Genomic DNA, 12,064 nt, shown 5'->3' with positions numbered 1-12,064 from the left:
AGTTCCTTGGCCTCCTCCACAGCCGGGAAAAAGGGTTTGGAGAAGGGGTGAGGGGAAAGGAAAGAGCCCCAGGCAGCGCTGGGTGCTTCCCGCTGCTGGTCAATGGGTGCTGGGTGCTGCCCCAGCGGGCTGGGATGGGCTGAAAGGAGCAGGTATTTGTTCCCCAGGGGTTGTAAACTGCAGGATTAGCTGCTGGGAACCAGGAATCCCTGAGCTCAGCCCCACAGAATCACAAAATCACAAAATCACAGGTCACAGAATCACAAAATCTCAGAATCGTCTAGGTGGGAAGAGCCCTCCAAGGTCACCCAGCCCAACCTCTGCCCTGACACTAACCAATCCTCCACTAAACCTCTACAGCTCGACATCTAAATGTCTTTTAAAAACCTCCAGGGATGGGGACTCAGCCGCTTCCCTGAGCCCTGCAAGTCCCGGAGTTTAGGGCATTACACCGAGGCAGGGAGCACTGAACAGCCTGGTGCTAAAACTGCTGGGTGGCTGTGCCCCAAATCTGCCTTTTCGGTACCCAAAGCCGCTGCTTACGCTGCTCTTTACAGCAGCTCCCGCTGAGTTGGACAAATGTCTGGGATCCCCTGGAGCAAGAGCTGCTCCCCAGATGTGCGAGACAAACGTTCAGCTTCATCCACAAAGCAGCAGTGGTGGCCCCGGACCAAACCTGAGCTACTCAGGGCCCTCTCCCTGGCGTGACGCTTGGCGCTACCTTGAAACTTCTTGGCTTGGCCCCATGTTTGCAGACGCGCTCCAACCCACAGTCTGGAGCCTTCGCAGCGTCTGGAAAGCCTCCATCCCTTGGCAGGGTCTGGCCAGGGAGCGAGGGGATGCCATTTTGGAGAGGCCCAGCTCTGCTCGGGAGGAGGAGGAGGCGAGGGGACCTTTTTGGAGGTCCCTGGGAGCGGGCGGCCGCCTGTCCCCTGTGTGGGGTCGGGTCACGCCGGTCCTTGGCGTCAGCGGAGCGTTGGAGAGGCACTGCTGCCACTGTAAATGTGGTTTGTATCACTGCGAGGCGAACATGGTTCCCGACCACAAGTATGGCCCGGGACGTGTCTCGGATTCCAGAGCGCTCAGTCACGCCGAGCGCCATCGCCCTGGCGCTTCTCGCCTCGGAGCGAGAAGCCCGTCACCCTGCTGGAGCCCACCGCCGGCAAACACCGGCCTCCCACCAGCCTCCCAGCACGGTGGCCATCCTCAGCGAGCCTCCACAGCTTCCCGATGGCAATGGGACCCGGAGGGATGTGACTGCACGAAATGCTCGCACACGGGTGGCCCCGTCCGCTGCCCGCCGAGCTGGAGAGCAAAACGCACGCGTGGAGGGCACGGATCAGCTCCACAGCCGAGCCTTGACCCTTCCACCCTCTTCTTTTTCTCTCCCCAAGGGTTAACAGGACAGGCGTTAGCGGCGCGGGGAGGGTTTCTGGCTGACCTTGGCTGGGAAGCAGCGCGGCGTCGCTCAGCCCAGCCCTCCCTGAGCGCGAGCCGGTGGCCGGAGCGCTCCCCGAGCCTGGGTGGAGGTAGATGCAGAGGAAACTCCACCTCCGCGGGAGCCAACCTGCTATTGCAGGAATTCCCAGAGAAATTCCCGCTTCGGGCCGATCTGTCAGCGGAGCCGTGAACTTTCCTTTACCCCTTGTGAAAGCAGCGACTTCAATGCGCTAAAAACGGAGCAGGGGCGAGCCCCGCGCTGGAGCCCGGCTCGGGGGAAAAAGGCTGGGAGGGGGCTCGAGCTGACCCCTGCACGCCTGGGGGGCCCCCGGAGAGTCTCCACGTGTGGTTCCTTGCTTGCAGGCTCCCGGAGGAAGAATTTGCTGTGAAAAATAAAGCAAACCCTGCGATACCTCGCCTGGTTTTGCCACCGGGTTACAGCATTTCCCCGAGTGGCTCTCAGCAGATTTGGGACCTGGCGGGTGGCTCGGGTGGCTCGGGTCACTCGTTTGGAGGTCAGCTGCCCCAAAATCGCCTTTTCTCTTGCTCCCGACCACGGTGGCCCCATCTGGTTAAAGCCCACAGAGGCTCAGCCCGGTGCATTTTTGGAGGTGCAGATGAGCCCCTCCTGGGCCCAGCCTTGCCCCCCTGCCCCTACAAACCCCACAGGGAAGCTCTGACCCCAAACACCCCTTCTTTCAGGTGTGCCCGGCTCTGTGGGATCTCGGCCTTGGGGTTACAGCCACCCGGCAAGGAGCTGTTAGACCCCAAATCCTCACCCAGCACCGTGAGCACCAGCAGGGAGATGGAAACAGCTGCTGGAGGCTTTACCAACACAGCAGCAATTTGGGGAATGCGCCCTGCAGAGAGCAGCTCTGTGATTCCTCCCCGAGCCCAGGGCAGCTCACGTTTGGGAGAGGAAGAGGAGAGAGGTGGAGGAAGCAGTCCCTTAGAGATGAGATCATTGCAACCCCAAACTAGAGGCAGGGATCCTGCCTTTTGCCCCCCTCCTTGCTGCTGATGTCTAGCCCTGATGCTAGGGACATCTGACCCTGGAGACCGAAATTCTCCATCCAAACACTTCAGAAAACCGGAGAATTTGGCCCAACTTCCATTTCTGCCATGCAGAATCTCCTGATTTCTCCTCTGGGGAGCCAAGGGATTTCTCCACACCTCGTCTGGTGGCACAGGCCCTCCATCAGCACAGCCCCACCAGAGGCTCCGTGCCCTCGTCTCCCACCCACATCTCTCCTGGGGCTGCCGGTGAGCAGCCCATGCCCTGTGGCACTGCCATCGGCACCTCCTGGCATGCACGAGGGCTTGCTGCAGGATTTGGGCAGCAGCCGAGGAGGGGACACACGGCCAGGACCACCCCGCGTGGCAGCCCAGCCTCTGCCCCGCCGTGAAACGGGGAGCGTGGAAGGGGGGACACGGAGGAGCTGAGGGCTCCCCCGGGCCCTACTCATGGCCGGTGTGCAAGCGTGCGAGCGTTTGCAAGCCCTCGGGGGCTCCCTTCTCTCCCCGTCTCTCTGTCTGCTTGCAGTCGCCTCCATAAAACATCGGAAGTTGGAGCCATTCATTGGGCTATTTGTGGCTCGCTCCCCACGCCCCGGCTCCCTCCCCTGCCCCCTGCAGCCTCTCCGGCTCGCTGCTCGCCCAGCATCCTTGACCCCGAGGAGTCTGGTGTGTTTGCACTTCCCTTTTGGCCCACGGAAAGCACCACTCTGAACGGGCGCCTTGATAAGTCCGCTGTGGGAAGGCAGGGGCTCCTGGGCTCTCACACAGGGCTTTCCCATGCCGCGTTTCCTATATTGTCCCCGCTCGCCAGTGCGAGCTCCGGACCGGGGCGGTGGGGAAGCTCTCCGGGTGGCGGTGCCCCTCCGCAGCACCAGGTCTGCCCTTCCTCAGGCTCTCGTGGCTCGCTCTGCACCAAAAAAACGTGGTGCGTGGAGGAAGGCCTTCTCCCGAGGAGGAGGAGGAGGAGGAGGGTTGGCTTCGCATCTCCGAGCTGGTGGGTGACGGTGGCGTCCCTCGGCTCACCCACGGCTTTGACCCCACGGCCCCTTCGTCACCCTGGTTTGCAAACGGGGCTCTGGGGTTGCCTCCACAAAATTTGGGGTAGGACTGGGGCCACCGAGGGGCTGGAGTCAGGGACGGGCTGGCAGAGAGGGAGGGCGGCTCGGTGGATTTGAAGCTCAGCGAGGAGGTCCAGGGCGGCACAGAGGGAAAGAGCAGAAATAGCTCCCAAATGTCTTCTCCTGAGCTGCCCTGCCAAAGCGTAACATCCTCAGGGTTTTGGCCATGGGCTGGGGACCACCACCATGGATGGGGACACGGGGACGGTGCCTGCGCAGGGCTGCACAGCCACAAACCTCCCAGCAGCAGCAGCAGGAGGCAGAGATGCAACCCCGGCAGCGTTTGGCCTCCTCCAGCCACAGCAGGAGCAAAATCCCCTTTTGGCATGGCAGGTTCCCCCCACGGAGACCTGAAAGCCATCGGGGCTGGGCTGGGGCTGCATTTGTGGGGCTGATGGATGAACTGGGGGTCAGTGGGAAGAAAAAACTTTATGTCCCCACGGGAAGACCACGACCAGGGCGCAGCAGAGCCCTGGGGTGAAGCAGCACCCTCCCCACCTTGCCGTTTGCTCCCTTTCTCTGAAAAAAAAACAACAATTCTCCTCCTGCCTCATTTTAACCACGCCACGAGGCTGAAGAGAGCGGGGTCACCAGGATTTCTCCACGTCCCCTTGCCCTCCAGCTCTCCCCGCAGCGATGGCCCCGCGGATAAGCCCATCTCCCTGCTCATCGCCCCGTCGGGCAGCCGGCTCGGCTGCTGCCCCTCCGCCGAGCAGCGAGCCCTGATCTCATCAGCGCGCCGCACACTTGCAGCTCGAACAATAACCTCCTTCCCTGCCCGACACAATTCCCAGAAATGCACAGCCTCCTGCTAGAGCCTCCCTGGGGGGAAAGCATGCCAGCCGGCCTGTCGGCACCAGCGCGAGCGGCGCTGCCAGCCGCTGGCAAACGCAGCCGGGTGCCTCCCCGGCGCGGGGGGCACCTCGCGCCGCTGCCCGCTGCGAAAACAAGGGCGTGCAGGGCAGGGCGGAGGAGAGGAGAGGGAGAGGCCGAGCCCTCGGGGCCATCCTTCAGCCGCCGTGCTCAGGAAATCCCTCTCCCGACGGGCGCCGTGCCCCCGGCACCGCCGGCCCTCCGGGAGCGCACATCGGTCGCCTTCGCCCTGCCGGCTCCGAGCATCTGCTGGGGTCTGGGGGGCTGCGAGGGGCTGGGAGGCAAAGCCCAGCCCTAACTGGGAGGGCTGGGAGGGCAGAGATGGGGTTCTCGCCCCCCGCGCCCCAGCAGAGCCCCAGCAGCAGCAGTTCTGTGCCTCGTGGCATCCCGAAGTGTCTGGGAGCGCCGGAGCTTTCCCTCTGCACCCTTGGGTGCTCGCTGCTGCCTCGCCCCATGTGAAAGGCAGCAGCAGGCGAGGCTGGGTGCTCAGGGTGGCTGTTTGCACTGCCACAGCCGAGCCGGGAAGGCGAAACCCCCAGGCCAGCAGCCAGCACGGCTCTCCTTTCTCCAAGGTTTTTTTTTGGGGGAGCCTCGCCAGCCCGTTTTGGGGCTCACCAACCTGTTCGGGGCTCACCAACCTGTTTGGGGGCACTCCAACCTTTCTCCCCCACACACGTGCCCTCTGCCCCACTGCACCACAGCAGCCCCATGCGCATGCCAACACCACGGTGCCAGCTGCAGCCCCCCGGGGGCTCCTCCCCGCCTCCCCCCCGACCCCGCGGCGAGGCAGCAGACCCCGCGCAGAGGGCACGGGGCCAACCCCGTCCCGTAGCCCACCCCGCTGGGCTCCCGGCTGGCGCGGGAGGGCCAGGCTGGCGGGGAGCATTGTTCACTAAACCACATGGGGAGGCCGAGGAGGACAGACTCGCTGGCTGCGGGGAGCTTCCTGCCTCGCGGCGCGGCCGCCGCCTGACATCATTGCGCCCGGTGGGAACGGCGGCCCCGGCCCCGCTGATGGCAGAGATAAGCTCCTGACCTCCTGCCCCGCTTTCCAGCCCCCCGCAGCCCCGTGGAGGGGGGTTTGCCACGCCTGTTGTCCCCCTGTCACCGTGGCAGAGCCGCCTGAGCCTCCTCGGTGGCACGGGCACGGCCGAGGCGATGCGCCCCCACACCACGCCACCCACCTCTGAGGGTGCAGGATGGCACCGGGACATTTTTTGGATGCCAAAGTGGAGTCCGAGCAAGGTTCCACGTCCCTCTGCCTCAGTTTGCAACCCAGGGTGAGATTTTTTTGTCCTGGTGGGGACCGTGACCCGTTTGGCATCTCTGGTAGCATCCAGAGAGGGGCACCTGAAGGGCTGCCCGTCCTCACGCTGAGTTTATGGGAGTAAAACCCTTCTCCTCCTTCACCTGGAGAGAGCGTTTCCAAGCCAGCAGCAGGCAAAACCTACCAAAACCAGACCCTAAAGCATCCGTGCGGGCTGCAAAATCCCTGAGGACAGAGGGTGGCCCCATCACCACCAGCCCGGCGCACCCCAAAGGGGACCCCCGGCCTCAGCAGGAGCGCAGGACGGGCTCCTGACCCCATGGGCAGCCCCCCGGGAGACGTGGGGCTTGAATTTCACCCCGCCTTGGATCCCCAGCCAAGCCTACTTTGATTTTGTGCCCTTCTTCACGGCGGTGCAAAGGCAACAGGTTATGGGATGCGGAGCCCAGGACACAGAGCGCAGCCTCTGGCTTCTGTCTGTCACCGTGGGGGTCTCCCCCCGTGCCCCCCGTGTCCCCCCAGCCCCAGCCAGGCTTTTCCCTGGGTAATTTCTCCTGATCCAGGGGCTGACACGCTGCGGAGCTGCCTCCTGCCCTCGTCCAAACCCGCTGCAGTCAGCATTTCGCTGCGGCTGCTGCCAGGGCTGCTCGGAGGGGTTTTCCTTGCAGCCTGACCCCCCCTGCCCTGGGCTCCATCCTCCTGGCTCCAGCCCACGTGGGATGGAAGCTTTCTCCTCCCTGAATAAAAATATAATCTGCTCAGCCCTGCTGTTGATCCCGACTGCATCCTCTCGTCCTGAGCTTTCATACCGCGTGCCTTTTATACCGGTAATAGCACCAGGCTCCTTCTCCCATCATTGTTGACTCGACAATGAAAACTGTTTGTATTATTGTGTCCCCGAAGCTTTGCCAATAGCACATGTGTCCTGAGCTGATAGCAACAGGCTTTGGCAAGGCTGAGGCTCCATCAGATAAGAGCCTTTACCCTTATTTCTCCAGCCCGAGCACGCCTCGAAGGCTGCCCTGGCTCGGATTGTTGCCGATCCGTCCCCGGTGCTCGCAGGCAGGGGCGAGGTGGCCGGGCAGGGGGCGAGGATTTGGGGACGAGCAGGGCAGGGACGCGGACACCGGGGTCGGGTGGCCTGGGAAAGGGCGTCGGGCAGGGCGACGGAGGAGCCCTGGAGGGAGATGCCAAGATAGAGCGACTTTTCCCAGGCAAGCAGAGGGCTCGATGCGTGGCCGTCCCCCGCCGTGCCGTCCTCGGGGACCTGCCCCACCTCCCCGAGCTGGCCGGGCTCCCGACACAGCAGGGTTGGAGCGGAGGAGAAGCGCTCGGACCCGGCGGCCCTCGGGCGCGCTGCCGGCTGGCGCGGGAACAAAGCCGTGCGCTTCCCCGCGCCTTGCCCCGTGGGGAGCCCCGCTTCGTCCAGCCACCATCACCCGTACGGCCTTCATCCTGCTGCTCCCCGGGGGCTGCGCCCTCCTCCTCCTCCCACCCCGCAGCCCTGCGCCCAAAACCCCGTGGCCGAGGCAGCTCGCGGCAGCGCCGAGCCCCAGCTCCGCCACCGCGGCCACCCCCGCTGGCGTTTTCCCCGAGCTGCAGCATGAGGCTGTGAAATCAGAGAGGGGAGAAAAAGCTTTAAAATCTCACTTTTAAGACATTTTATGGGGTGTAAAAGAGGTTCTTGGGGTTTTGAGGTGCCGGCGTGGTGTGTTTGTGCTCTGATTTCCCTTCCCTTTGTGTCCCTGGTGCAGCACCGAAAAGGAAAATTTGCTCCCCTGCTCAGAACGTGCAAGGATAGAAAGCTCCCAGGCCCTTTTTTTTTTAATATATATAATTTATTATTATTATTTATCTCCCTGCAAGCTCTGAGCAGAGAGGCAGCCACGAGGCCGTGATGGGCGAGGAGGTGGCTCCGAGCGCCGGGTGGGCTTGCTGCAAAGCTGCTGCCAGGCGCTAGAAATTCCCCAGCCGGGCTGGTGCGGTGCTCCCAACCCGGGCGCACGCTTCCCCGCTGATCAAATCGGGCAGGGGATGGAAAATCCGAGCGGAAAGTGCTCGGTCCAGGGGCTGCAGACGGAGCGGGGAGAGGGGAGAGGAGCGCGGCGCAGCCAGCAGCCATCTGCGCCGGGCGGTGAGGTAATGCCTGCGCTAAGTTAAACCATGTCGGGAGCCCTGCACAGCGGCAAACCTTTCCCAGATGCAGGCTCTGCTGGCTCCTGGGGACGAGGCCGTCAGCTGGGGGGGCTCGGTGGGTGCCCCGGGAGCTGGCCCCGGTGGAGCTGTGGGGTCAGGGGGCGCCCTGCTCCCCCCCCAGCCGCTCACCTGCTGCCTGGTTTTAGGGAGCGGAGGGGCAGTGGTGGGATAAGGAGCTCCCGAGGGTGAAGAGCTGAAGGTGTGATCGCTGTTTTCTTGCTTAATTCCCCTCCTGTCCCCTGATTGAAGGTGGCACCCTGAGCCGTGGGGTGGCACAACCCCATTTCTCTGTGATGCTTTCACTCGAGTGATGCTCGAGGAGCAGGGGATGAGCAAACACCCGGAGAGGAGAGCAGGGACCCACAGAGCAGAGCCCCAGAGGGTTTCTGCTACAGCGTGGCTGCACTTCTGGCCCAGACCCACCCCCCCTCCCCAAAAAAGCAGGCTCACAAGTCCTCCAAATCACAATTTTCCCCTCATTTCCTTTCCTCCAGCACCCAAGAAGGGGCCAGGCAGCCCGGAGCAGCGCGCTCAGGCTCTCGGAGAGCGGGATCCAGGTTCTTGGATGCGCCTCCAGCCCGTGCGCTGTGCGTTCTGCCAGCTCGGGTGATGGGAGCAGAGAAAAACCCCCACGTGCCCGGGTTTCGCAGAGCCCAACTGTCGGCCAGCTGCTTGTTCCTGGGAGGAGGACGCGGTGCCACAGGCAGGGCGAGCGTTTGCTGGCTATAATCAAGAAAAGAAATTGCGCCGATCGGAGCAGCTGAATGGCAGCCAAATCTGCTTCTCGGCGGCTTTTCCACACTCTGCGTTCATGTATTTGGCATGAGCAAGCTCCGCATTGAGGTAATTCATTAATGCTGAACCAAAAATGTGTTTATGGGAGGCTTGGAATAGTTGGTAGAAGTGTAAGACTTTCCTTCCTAAAAGCCTGCTCGCTCTCCGGGATGGGAACCCGGCACCGAGGCCGCCGGCACGGTCGGCTGCCGGGGAAGCCCACGTGTGCCCAGCGCCCTGAACACGCAGGGGGGGATTTTTTTGCAGCGTTTTCCCTCGTTTTGGAGCATGGGAGCCGCATTTGGATGTCCTGGGGAGCGGGTCCGGGAGCACAGATGTGGCCGTGGCTCGGCGCGATGGGAAAGAGCCCCTCCAGGAGGTGGTCCCCGGACAGGGATGCCCCCAGCCACCCCCCGTGTGCCTGCTGCATCCTTTGCTGCCCCCAGGAGCGGGGCTGCCCTGCTAGGGGTGCACTGATGGGGTCTCCTCTGCTTTTCTGCCCCAAAAGCACCACCTCCCACCCCGCACACGGGCACATCCTCATGTGTGCACACCCCGAGGCGCACACAGGACCCGGTGGCTCTCTCATCCCCTCGGGGACATCCCTACGAGGGAACAAGGGCTGAGCAAGAAGGGGCCGTGCCGGAGCAAAGACCAGGAGCCAGGGGTGCAGGACCAAGGGGCTGCGGCCGGGACTGCGCCCGTGCAGAGCGACAGCTTTTTTGGGTTAGCCGCGGGTTTCGCTCCCCAGACAATGGGCACTGCTGTTGTCGTTCTGGTCGTGATCCTGCGTAAACAAGGCTGACCTCTGTTTATTGAAACGAGCTGAAGGAGAAAGACGACTTTCTCTGCTTCCTCGGACACGGGGCCCAGATGCTGGCTCGGCCGGCACAGCCCGTGCTCGCCCCCGGCTCCGTCCCCTCGTGCCAGCGTGGCCAGGATAAGGGATCCTGCTTGATGGGGGGCTGGCGGCCTCCCCACAAAGCCTGGACCCCCATTAGGGCTGTGGCAGTGGGGACAGAGTGCCCTGGTGGCAGGGAGAGAGGGAACAGAAGCAAAGTCCCAGCCCAGCTGAGCCTGTTCCATTTTTCCAGCTTAGCTCCATTGTCGGTGCCTCGGGCAAGTGGGAAAGCTCCTGCCAAGGGATTGGGGACTTGCACATGTGGGTGGGTGGCAGCAGGGACAATGCAGGGTACCCAGTCCCGGGGCAGAAAGCCCCTGTGGCCCAGGACGCATCTCCCCAGCATCATCCGTGCTCGTCTCCGGTCAGATTGACCTGGAAGAGAAGAAAAGGAGCAAATGAGCCAAAAGCAGCAGGCCAAAACAGCAGCTTTCCCCATGGGGAGACCTTCCTGGGCTCATCCTTCCCCATCCATCTCCCCTTTAGGGGCGGGAAGGGGTCCAGCCCTTTGCCTTGGGGACTTCTCTGGGGTTTCTCGGGGCACAGACACAGCGGGGTCAGGACGCACGGCGGTGCCACGGGCTCCTGGGGCCAAGCAGCCGCAGGGAGCTTGGTGCTTGCAACCCCGAAGCAGGGCTCAACCGGGCTCTGCGTGACTCAGGGGAGCGTTCATCTGCGAGGAAATCTGGCCCTTGAAAAGGGAATCTCCACTGAAACCCAAAGCGTTTCCCAGCAGCCGCCTCCAGCGCCCTGCCAGGGCTCTCACGCAGCCCCGGCCGCGCGTCCTTTGCCCCGCAGGAAGCGTCTTTGTTCCACGCTGGCTGCAGCAGCCACGGCCCCAGGGGAGCCCACGGGACCTGCGGGCACAGGGGGCAGCTCTGGGGGTGCCGGGGGTGGCACGGAGTGGCCCTGATCCCGTGGTGGCCCCGCACTCCTTGGGCATCTTCATCCCTGCCCGGTGGCACAGCTCCGTGCACAGTGCGCCTCGGATCCCGTAGGGCACCGAGGTGTGGCCTGATGCTAATTAATAGCTATAATTGATCATCAATATCTTATCGTGAAATATTCTGAGCCCTGTCCACAAAAAAATGAGAACAAAAATCCATTTGCTGGGCACGGTTCAGTTCCTTGCTCTGGCTGCACCCAGGAGTGGGGCCCTGCCAGCACCCACCTGCCTCCTCCAGAACCTGGGCGCAAATTTTGGGGACAAATCCTTTGCATTTGCTCGCACAGCACCAGTTTTCCAGGATCCTGCATGCACCCCTAGCCACAAGCAGCAGAAATAACGCTGGGCTCATCCAGCAATGCTTGTTCCTACCTGCTCACACCCTCCCCAGAGCCCCCCCCGAGCCCCCTGTGCATGGACCCGGTGGTGCCCCGTCTATTTTTAGGCGGGTGGGAGCTCGGGGCAGCCCTGGCGAGGAGGAATAAGCAGCAGCAGGAGGCGCAGGCTGGGGGCGGGGAGGGAAAACGCTTTTGTGCCACGGGGGGAGCGGAGGCTGCCGGCCCCCGCCACGCTTCCTCTGCGAGGTGTGGGACGCTAGGAAGGGAAACGGGGGGCTGGGGTGGGGGCCGTGAGCCGCCAGCCCAATAAAAGTGGGAAAAAACAAAAAAAAAGGGAAAAGGGATAAAAAAGCAACCCCCAGCCCGGGCGCCAGGCTGGGGTCCGGCTCGTCCGACGCCAGGGGTGGAGAGGAGGGCGCGGGGAGAGGTCACCCGGCTGGGTGCGCCGATCTCCTCGATGTTATCGCTGCCCCGGGGACATCCAATCCTCCTCCCCGTGCTGCCGTGATGATTTGGAGCCGGGGTGGGAGGGGTGGCAGCGCCCTGCGCCCCCCAAAACTCCCCGTGGAGACGCTGGGCTGGGGACAGGCACTTTGCCCCCGGTCTGGGATTTCGCTCCAGGGCAGATGCTGGCTGTGGGCACTGGTTTGGAGCAGTGACCCTGACCCCATAACCAGGCCAGCGGGTGCCCTCACACCCTCATGGACATCCCCAAGCCTCTCTGTCCCCTTTTTGGGCTGGATCAGGTGGTTTTGGGTGTCCTGCCCACTGCTGTATCCCCCTTTGCAGCTCTCTGTCCCTTCCCAAGGACACGGGGGTGGCTTTGTCCTTCTCAGCAGCAGAAGGTGGGACAGGGGGGGGTCTTCGCTTGCATCGTGAGCCCACGGCTTTCACCCACGGAGGTGCCCACACTTTGCGGCTGTGCTGGTGCCAGGCTCTGCGTCCTTCTCCCCCTGGGGGGCTCAACTTTGATTCTGGAGGCAGGGGACAGCCAAGCTGCTCCTGCTACCACCCACCAGCTCCCAAATGCCATCGGTGGCACCAGGTCCAGCCCCAGCACCAGGGGCGCTTGGCCAAACCCAGGAGGGTGGCCAAAGACCCAAAAGGAAGGGTCCTGGCACAGCCCCGCACACGTCCTGCCCTTCACCCCACCAGCAGCCACAGGGCACGAGCTGGGGGTCCCCAACACCCCGC

Source organism: Aythya marila (assembly GCF_965140915.1).
Source record: "Aythya marila genome assembly, chromosome: 16".
NCBI lineage: Eukaryota > Metazoa > Chordata > Aves > Anseriformes > Anatidae > Aythya > Aythya marila.
Note: the sequence above shows the minus strand (reverse complement) of the source record.